Source organism: Mauremys reevesii, linkage group 24 (genome assembly GCF_016161935.1).
Source record: "Mauremys reevesii isolate NIE-2019 linkage group 24, ASM1616193v1, whole genome shotgun sequence".
Taxonomy (NCBI): domain Eukaryota; kingdom Metazoa; phylum Chordata; order Testudines; family Geoemydidae; genus Mauremys; species Mauremys reevesii.
The window spans coordinates 6,344,804-6,355,433 of NC_052646.1; positions in this window are offsets into that span (position 1 = coordinate 6,344,804).

Consider the following 10,630-nt stretch of genomic DNA (forward strand, 5'->3'; position numbering starts at 1 on the left):
TATATGGTTTGTGATCATCTCTGTTCAAGGACTGTATATAGTGTAAAATAAACAATTTGCTATAAGAATATGCCCAGAATCCACATCACTGATTTATCCTATGGACAGCGGACCTGCAATGTCCCGACATCTGTGACTGCCTTGCACACGGGCAACATAAGGACCCCAAAGTATCTTTTAAAAAGATTAACATATCTAGGAGAAAGGTATTATTAGACACCTTTTACAGATGGGTAAACAAAGGGACAAATGCATCAACTTCTCCAAGCTCATGTAAGTCAGGACTGGGAACAGAATCCATGAGCCTTAATGGCTAGCCTCCCTACTCTAACTACTACACAGTACAAGACCTTAGAACACAATCATGTGTAGCAGACTAAAACTATGCAGGCTGTGGCATGGGGGAAATAGATCTATAAACAAGCCTTATACTCAGCTGCTTTTGCTAAAGTACTTAAATGAGAATGATTCTTTCCTTTTTAGGGTAAAAATATACATGAAACTTTGAATGTGGCTAACTTTTTCTACCATTTTAAACATTGACATTTTCTAGTCCTCTTTTTTTAAGGCTTCAATCCTGTAAATTGCGGAGCTCTCTAGTACAATCCAGTGGAACACTGAAGCATGCGAATAACTATGCTCACAAGTCATTGACTTCAGTGGGATTACTTGCATATTCAACTTTAAGCACATGCTTAAGGGTTTTGGTGGATCCTGCTAACAGTGCACAGCATGTTGCAGGATTTAGCCCTAACAGATAATGTAAATATTTCTTTATTGATTCCAGTAGCCTTACAAGTAACGATTTAGACATGAATAGACTGGGACATTTCAAGAATTCTATGTCAGTACAGAAAAATGGAAATGTCAGCCGTTACGTCAGACCTTGTAGAAAGTCGGTGGGAAAATATTTCTTGTTTCATATACAATGTGCTTTTAATATGAAACTACAGAAGGGTGCATCTGGCAGGGGTTAAGAAATGCAATGGCAAAAAATACTGAATATTCTGTCACTCTGCAACACATTTGGATTAGAAAGCACTTTTTTTATCACTCTCAAGAGAATAAAACTTCATTTGCTAATGCAACAAAAATAGTGGTGTCTCATTTTTGTTTTAGGAGCAAACTGTGAAGATATTTCTTGTTTTCTATAGTGTAGTGGGGAGGTAGCATAACTATAGTTAAGGTTGAGACGAGCTTACTGTTTAACAGTCATTATTTTTAAATCCTCTAAAATCCACATGCTTACTTGGATGTCTTGAAAATTGCTGTACCTTATGGAGATCTGAGGTAGGGTTAGTGAACCAAATTTGAGGGAGTTTGAGCATCCCTAGATAAAGACCCTACCAAAAGTTACATGACATCAACGATTTTTTTTGCACACCTGTGGAACTGAAACTGGCTGTGATCCGCCATAAACTGATATCATCCACTCAGGATTGATTTCAGCTATAGTCTGCATTCCTCTGCTCCTTTGGGAAGCAGTATTTTTAATATTCAAAGTAATATTGGATCTACAATGTGGCTCTACCCAAGGTAACAAATCTGAGAACTGGAACCCATACAGAGTTTCATAAAACAATTACAACCCATACTTGATGGGGACCACATCCTGAACGAAATCTTTCTTGAAAGAAATCTGGCCTTCAAACAACCCCCAGCCTTGCCAAGCAAGTGCCCCAAAGACCAGGACTCACCAACTCAAAATGGCACTAGATCCTGCCAGAAGCAACAGATACTATGATGATCAATATTCCCCACAACACACTTTTCAAGACCCAGGGGTTCCATACATGCTTATCACAACAGTGCATCAAACGCCCCAACAACAACTGTGCAGGTGAAACCAGAAAATCACTGTGCTCTCAAATGACCTCGTACAGAAAAATTATAAAAGACAAAAATACCTTATCGCCTGTGGGCAAACACTTTCCACAAAGCGAGCATTCCACGTGTGACCTCTCAATCCTCAGAGGAAACCTGAATAACAACTTCAAAAGATGAACTTGGGAACGTAACTGCTGGACACTAACAACTATGGATGTAACAGAGACACTGTTTTTTGGTTTATTACAACAATTTGTAACACAACTTACTTCCTGTGTAATTGCTTATTTCATTTTAGAACCCCTCTCAAGTCTCTCATTTGTTCTCATGCAGCAGGGCTGAGGCTCTGGCAACCCACAATGTTTGCAGGCAGCCTTAAATGGCAATATGTTGGTGGCTTGAGGTGTTGTGCTGTGACCATTCGATTTGCCCAACATTCTTATACTGTAAATGCAAGTCCTATCTGTGGCAGCTTTCTGAGAATGCATATTTGTTGCTGTCTGTCTGCCTTTTGCAGAGGTTCCTTCTTGAAGTTTTGCCTTGCGAGCAAAGCTGGTTGAAGAGCCAATATTGTAAATTTCTCTAAAATCCACGTGCGTATTCAGACTTTACTTCAGAAGAATTGTAAAAGAAAATAAATCTAATTCCATAGAAGGAAAATGAAAGACTCTAGTAAGCAGGTTTCAGAATAGCAGCCGTGGCTTATGCTGAAATAAATTTGTTAGTCTCTAAGGTGCCACAATTACTCCTGTTCTTTTTTCTAGTAAGCAGCAGCATCATTCTCCTCACCCATTTCCTGAACAATGGGACTGCCTTTATAAAAGAAAATCAAGTCGCTGTGATTCTCATTGATGCCAGCATGATCAAAGAGGTTGCTGAGCATCAGAAAATGCACCCAAATAGAGAGCTCTGTTTTAAGGTCTGGCATAAAGTCAACATTGACTAATATGGTACCAGGATACTGTTGTGTCAGTCAAAACAATACCATGAAAAATAAACTGAAAACAAATTTCAACTTTGTACAACAGTTCATCCAGTGAACACAAACCAAAGGTGCATACCTATCAATTTCAACTGTGAGTGCAGTAGTGTCTGTGAAAAAGGACCCTGAATGTATTGTCAGATTTTAGAACTTTTTAGTCTCATGACCCTTTTAAAAACACTCATAGTAAACTTCAAGTTGTATTTGTCTTCCACAAACTGCTGTAGAAAAATAAGTATTACATAAGCGGCAATAAAATCAAAAATGAAACACTAAACCAAAAGACAAAATATTTGTAGATCTTTTTTTCACCTCGTTTCAAATGGAAATCCGGCTGCAACCGTAACTGTGGCACTACCACCCCACCATAGTGTTGTGCTGCTTTAGATCCACGAGTAGAGAGAGGGGTGCAAATTGAAGCACTGGGGTAAAGGAGTTTGTCAGGTATCAGATATAATATCAGATTATTTTAATAATCAAAGGGAGGTTATCTTAAAAACTGTTATGTCACAAAAGGAGCAGGAGTATGTATACCTCTTGTGGAAATCTGCAATAGTTTGGTCAAGAGGTTCCTTAGTTTAGTATTCCACCACAGGGGCTGGGGTAGATTTTGAGTTAGAGGAGAGGAAATCACCCATTGGAATGAATACGTCAGTTCACACCTTTAAGAGCTATTGTGGCAGGTTGTATGCATCTCCATGGGGTTTTCTGATTCATGTGGGAACGTCCTGTTGCCACTTCACACCTCTGCAATCCCATGGTGTAGCAGGTTATGCAGAGCCACTTCTCTTTATACTAGCCTTTGAAGTAGAGACCAAAGTCTAATTCTCCCACCCACTCTGAGTTTCAGTGGGACATAGTAGGCTCCTAAGTGCTCACTTCTGAAAAAGGAACCTAGACTCCTAAAGGAATAAAGAATCCTGTGGCACCTTATAGACTAACAGACGTTCTGCAGCATGAGCTTTCGTGGGTGAATACCCACTTCTTCAGATGCAAGATGACTTGCATCTGAAGAAGTGGGTATTCACCCACGAAAGCTCATGCTGCAGAACGTCTGTTAGTCTATAAGGTGCCACAGGATTCTTTATTGCTTTTACAGATCCAGACTAACATGGCTACCCCTCTGATACTAGACTCCTAAAGCCTACACTACAGATCTTCCAACAGCACAGCTGCACCGATGCAGCTGCCCCGCTGTAGTATTGCTAGTACAGACTCTCTAAAGTTTAGAGTCTAAGGATATGGCTACACTTACAAATCTGCAGCGCTGGTAGTTGCAGCGCTGGTCATCCAGCCGTGCAGGGCCAGCGCTGGTGTGTGGCCACACTCACAGCTACCAGCGCTGCAGTGTGGCCACATTTGCAGCATTTTCAGCGCTGTTGGGAGTGATGAATTATGGGCAGCTATCCCAGCATTCAAGTGGCAGCAACGTGCTTTTCAAAAGAGGGGGGTGTGGGGCAGTGTGACAGGGACCGGGGGGGGGGAAGAGAGAATGGATTTTTGGAACTGACACTGTGCAAAATCAGAAAATTTTCCCACCCCCTTACTGTTAACTGCAAACAGCCTGCATCCAACATACTCTCTTTCCCCCCTCTGCCCCCTCCCCCCATTTCTCTCAAGCAAAGCAAACACTCAACCCCTGTGAATGACTCCTTTTCTTGCTGCTGGTCAAGCAAAATGCAAACACTCAACCCCTGTGAATTTCGCAGGGAGGAGGATCTCATTTGATTGTTCACAGATTGATCACAGCAAACAGGAGCTGATAAGCAGCTCCGGTAGAGCAGCTCAGGTAGCAAGGGAGCTCCGGAGGTTCACAACAAAACAAAGAGAGGCTGCATAACAAAACAAAGGGAGTAATTTAGTTAAAAGCATTCTGGGATACACCCTTATACCCTGGAGGCCAATAACAGCGCTGGTGTGTGGCCACACTTGATGACCAGCGCTGCAGCACCAGCGGTGCAATCCTTATTCCCCATGCTGAGTGAGGTGTACGGCCAGCGCTGCAGCCAGGGAGTTGCAGCGCTGGAAGTGCCCTGCAGGTGTGGCCACTTACTAATTGCAGCGCTGGAAAGCCTCCACCAGCGCTGCAACTCGCAAGTGTAGCCATACCCTTAGTGAATGGGAAAGAGCTCTCCCATCGACTTAATTCGTCCAGTCCCCATGAGCGGCGGTAGCTATGTCGGCAGGAAAGTTCCTGACAACATAGCGCTGTCCACACCCTCACTTAGGTCGGTGTGACTTACATCACTCAGGGCTTGGCTACACTTACAAATTTGCAGCGCTGCAGCAGGGTGTGAAAACACACCCTCTGCAGCGCTGCAAATTGCGGCGCTACAAAGCGCCAGTGTAATCAAAGCCCCAGCGCTGGGAGCCGCGCTCCCAGCGCTGTCCGTTATTCCCCACAGGGAGCTGGAGTACGGACAGCGCTGGGAGAGTTTTCTCCCAGCGCTGGCGCTTTGACTACACTTAGCGCTTCAAAGCGCTGCCGCGGCAGCGCTTTGAAGTTTAAGTGTAGCCATAGCCTCAGTGGGGTGGCTTATTCACACCCCGAGCCATCTAATTTATGCCGATTTAAGATGTAGTGTGTACATAGCCTGAATCACTTATGTACTTCTGAAAACATTGCCCCTTTTTCACTGAGAAACTGAGAGCATAGACCTATTTTATATTGAAAAATTCACGTCGTAAGCACTGTAGCTAGGTTGATGTAACCTTCCGGTGTAGACGTAGGTAGGTTGACATAAGGATTCTTCAGTCAACCTAGGTACCTCCACTTGGAAAGGTAGATTAACTACACTGATGGAAAAACTTCCATCAGTGCCAGAAACATCTACGCTGTGGTGCTGCAGCAGTAGCCGTGCCACTGTAGCAGCAGTAGTGTAGACATGGCTCGAGTTTAGAAAACAGGGTAGATAGAGGCCTTTGGTAAAAGCTTCCTTCTTTCATGAAAACAGTTATGAAAGTCTTCAAAAACAGAAATAGGAAAATCCTTTTTAGAAATAAAAGCTGATTATAAATTGAAGGTTTTGTCAGTCCTGGTTTTAGAACCAACCTGTAGTAGCTAGATAGTTAACAGTGTGGGGAACAGTAAAATAGGGTATGTTTGGTATTCTTTATTGCATAAACTGAGCAACAAAAAAGTGTAAACATGTATAAACAACCCTGCTAGGAACCAGAATTGTTAAACATGGAATGATAGCCAGATTCAGTGCAGACGATGGCTTCACCAACTGACTTCTGATACAGCACTGAACAAAGAAGAATTTTTAGACAATGTTCTTTGAGAAAGGAGTCCAGACAACTTTTTATTTTTTTTCTCATTCCAGGAATGTGCAGCCATACAATTTCACATTAAAAAAAGTTTGTCTTTTCAAAGCAATGGTCTAAGGTTTTAAAACATCAAAAAATCAACTCTGTTGAATTCAGTATATTTAGTAAATTGTCAGTGTAATGCATTAGACCAAAGATCCCACAGCAGAAAAGTTTTTCTTTTTTTCCCCTAATAGAAGCTTTATGGATTGGACTTGTTGTATTAAATATTGGCTGAGGATAAAGTATCACAGACAGGATGCAACACAAGAGGCCATCTGACCTAAGCATTAGCAGATCTTGTTAACTGTCCAACTGCAGGCGTTGGTGCCTGCCTCTGATGGTGGCAGCCGGCAGGAGGTGGTGCAAGAGAGCTGTAGTGCAGTGTGTTTGTGGGTGTGTGTGTTGCAAGATCCAAGAAGAGCTTTAAACCTGGCTGTACTTTTAGAAAACTACAGGATCTTTTATGCTAGTCAGAAGGTACTGTATTAGCAGCATAAATCGTTGAATAGTTTTTGATTGGGCAACCTTGTAAATAGATGTGTTAGGTCATTCAAACTTTTATTTACTAATAGTGTGGTGATAATACTAAGTTTTCTTATCAACATGTTTTTTCCTTTTTTTTGCTGATACATAAACAGCTAAGACCCTGTGAGGTAATTTTCAAAAGTAAAATTTGTTAACATTACACTATGTGCCAGATATTTGAACACAACAAATTATACTTCTAAGTCTTTGTGAAATTAATACAGATATGTACATAACCAAGCATCTAGCAGCAATATAATACATTTTAAAGACCTGTGTTCCTCCACACGCTGTGTGTTGTGGAGAGGAGCAAAACCATAGAACAAGTTGACAGTAGTGGGGATATGTATAGAGAAATCATGTATTTTTAGGATGTCAAGTATCAGAGGGGTAGCCGTGTTAGTCTGGATCTGTAAAAGCAACAAAGAATCCTGTGGCACCTTATAGACTAACAGACGTTCTGCAGCATGAGCTTTCGTGGGTGAATACCCACTTCTTCAGATGCAAGACTTCTTATTTTCGTGGGTATTCACCCACGAAAGCTCATGCTGCAGAACGTCTGTTAGTCTATAAGGTGCCACAGGATTCTTTGTTATTTTTAGGATGTTTCTCTCCACCCTGTGTAAGCATCTTTGTACCTTTTCCAAAAGAACTGGGCAACAGATGAGACATGAGAGAAAAGGAGGCAAGAGAAAAAAGAGATGATGTTAGATAAGATTTGAAATGAAGTGGCAAAGTGAGGATACAAAAAGATCACAGGAGGATGTGGATGTGAAGAATCCTACACTGACAGCTTTGAGATTGTATGACGAGACAGAGCGAAAGCTAGTGTTAGAGTAATGGAGGGAACACGGGGTATTTGTGTAAGGAGAAACTTATATACCTGTGTCATCACAGGTAACTTACAGGCTATCTTTGCAAGTGGTAGATTACATTAGGCCATAGAAAATCATAGAACCCCTGGTGTTGGGAACATGTGTTGCTCAAATCTGCCGCACAAATGCCCATCCGCTGGGATATGTCTTTATATTAACATAAAACATTAGTTTGCTTTGGTTTTTATTTGAAGTAACTGTTAGCATCTTGTAAGTTTGTTGCAGATGTGCTGTTCAGCTTCATTGTCTGCATGAACAATCAAAATTTCCCTCCCTGAATGGCGTGGGACAGGATTCTATGCAGTCCCTGATGTTATTTAATGTCTCAATGTCATATCTCACCCAAAGGACAGCCCCAGATTTGTTTATGCTGGTCTCATGGCCATGGCAGTGCAAATCAAAAATTTGGAAGAAGCCACTACTAAGTAGCTAACCAACAATTTACTTCAGGGTGGACAGTACTGTCAGACCAGAAGTTTGTGCTCTGCCTCTACCAAAACAGTTATCAATTAACCCCATCTGCATAGTACAGTAACTCCTCACTTAACATCGTCCTGGTTAACGTTGTTTCGTTGTTACGTCGCTGATCAGTTTGAGAACATGCTCGTTTAAAGTTGCGCAATGCTCCCTTATAATGTTGTTTGGCAGCCGCCTGCTTTGGCCATTGCTTGCAGAAAGAGCAGCCCGTTGGAGCTAGCTGCGGGGCTTGGAACCAGGGTTGACCAGAAGCCCCCGTATCAGCTCCCCTAAGTTCCCTGTGCGGCAGCTGCCCAGCAGGCTATCAATTGCTGGTGGGTGCTCGACCCCCCTCTGCCCCTGGCTCCATCCCCTCCCTGCCCCTATTCGACTCCTTCCCCAAATCCCCGCCTCCTCCCCTGAGCAGAGGGAGGAGCAGAGACGCTGTGTGGTCAGGGGAGGAGGTGGAGGCAGAGGAGGAGGTGAGGTGGTGGGGTGGGGAGCTTGGCTGCCAGTGGGTGCAGAGCACCCACTAATTTTTCCCCGTGGGTGCTCCAGCCCCGGAGCACCCACGGAGTCGGCGCCTATGCTCCTGCCCTCTGCCTTGGAGCTGCTCCCAGGAGCTTCCTGCTTGCTTGGGGGTGGGGTGGGGTGGGGTGGGAATAAGAGGTACTAATGTCAGGGTGTTCCCCCTCCCCCCCGCTCCTGTACCCCATCTCCATAGAGTGGAGGGAGGAGAGGGGAGGGGGGAACATGACAGGAATGAGGGAGCTTGCTGGCAGCAGCTGCTGTCTCAACTTGCCAATCTACTTAAAAAGGCAGTGTACTTAGAGTGAGGCCAGAGTACTTAAAGGGGCAATGCATCTCTCTCTCTCTCTCTCTCTCTCTCTCACACTCACTCTCTCTCTCTCTCTTGCTGTGTCTCCTCCCTCCATTTGTGCTGCCTTGTAGAGTGTGAGGCTATATTAACAACAACGTGTTAACCCTTGAGGGCTCAGCCGAGTGCTAGTTCATCATTTAGCAGTAAGGCATCCCCTGGGAAATATCCCACCCTCTGACTCCACCACCTCAACCAAGCTTCAGAATCATCATTGCTGTGTACAGTATTAAATTGTTTGTTTAAAACTTATACTGTGTGCGTGTATGTGTGTATATATATGTCTTTTGTCTGGCGAAAAAAAATTCCCTGGACCCTAACGCCACCTAGTCACATTAATTCTTATGGGGAAATTGGATTTGCTTAACATCGTTTAGCTTAAAGTAGCATTTTTCAGGAACATAACTACAACGTTAAGTGAGGAGTTACTGTACTAGCTAATCAAATTGTCAGTGATGTTCTTTCGCTGTCAGCTAACTCAGTCATCCGATTGGGAGAATCTTTGATTGCAGTCTGATGTTCAGTTGATTCCTCAGAGATGGGGCAGCAAAGGTTGAGACAACACTGTCATCTCATGCCTGTTTGGGACCATAAATGTTTAATGCTGGTGAAAGATGTCATGTGGACAGAGACTGATGCCTGCTGTTTAGAGGGGCAGTGTGGTTTGGTGATCATGGAGACAAGAGCTCCTAACTTCTAATCCTGAGTCTGACGTTATTTGGGAAAATCAATTTATCTCTCTATGATTGAGTGTCTCTGCCTGTAAAATGGAGATAATAATACTTATCCACCACCAGGGATAGGAGGATGCATTAGTTAAAATATAAGGCTCTATAGAAATGCCAGATTATTAATCAACAGAACAGGTAGGCTGCAGTAGCATCCTCTGTAGTTGCTCCCCCACTGTGCCTTAACCAGAGGGATCACATGCATGAGTGAGAGGAGAATTCACTCTCCAGGGTCCATTCAGTCCTTGAATTCTCGGATGTGATTGCCAATAAGGAAGCCAATTAGTGCCGAATGTGGAGGCATTTTTTGTGACTTGTCTACTAAGAATTGGCCAGAGACTGACTCATCAACTAATTTCACATAACTAAACAGTAATGACTTTTGATTGCTACTGTTACAGCCTGAATTTGAACTCATGATCTAAAAATAAAGAGACTCAGTATCCCTGAGCCAACCAGTCCCCTTATTTAAAGACGTTAATCATTTCTGTAATCACCTTATTTCCATATATCTTTAGTTTTCATTTGAAGAAAGCAGATAATATAAAACATTAACTTCATTGCCCATGATTAAATATGTATTTATGGTTACATACATTTATTTTAAAACTCTAACATTATATTTTTGTTATCTCTGTTATATTGCTTCCCCCCACCCTGTGCCTGTCTTGTGTATTTAGAGTGTAAGTTCTTTGGAACAAGGACTGTCTATTATTTTGTGTTTGAACAGTGCCTAGCACAATGGGACTTAATTCTTGGCTGGTCTCTAGGCACTACTGTAATAATAATAATAATAATATAAATGCTAAGTCTGGCATGCTTTGAACACATGCATTTCTTGCACATATGTGACTGACAATTCTTTACTCACAAAACTGCACCTGTATCATAGGATAGATAGGTAGGTAGATAGATAAAAACTGTTGAACTGATGCAACATTCAGAAGTTTTTTATTTCTTTTTCTAGTCATTTATAGGCATAGGTCAAAATTCTTTTAAAAGAAAAACAGCTTTTTGAAAAGATCATAATAGTAATTCATTAAAAACC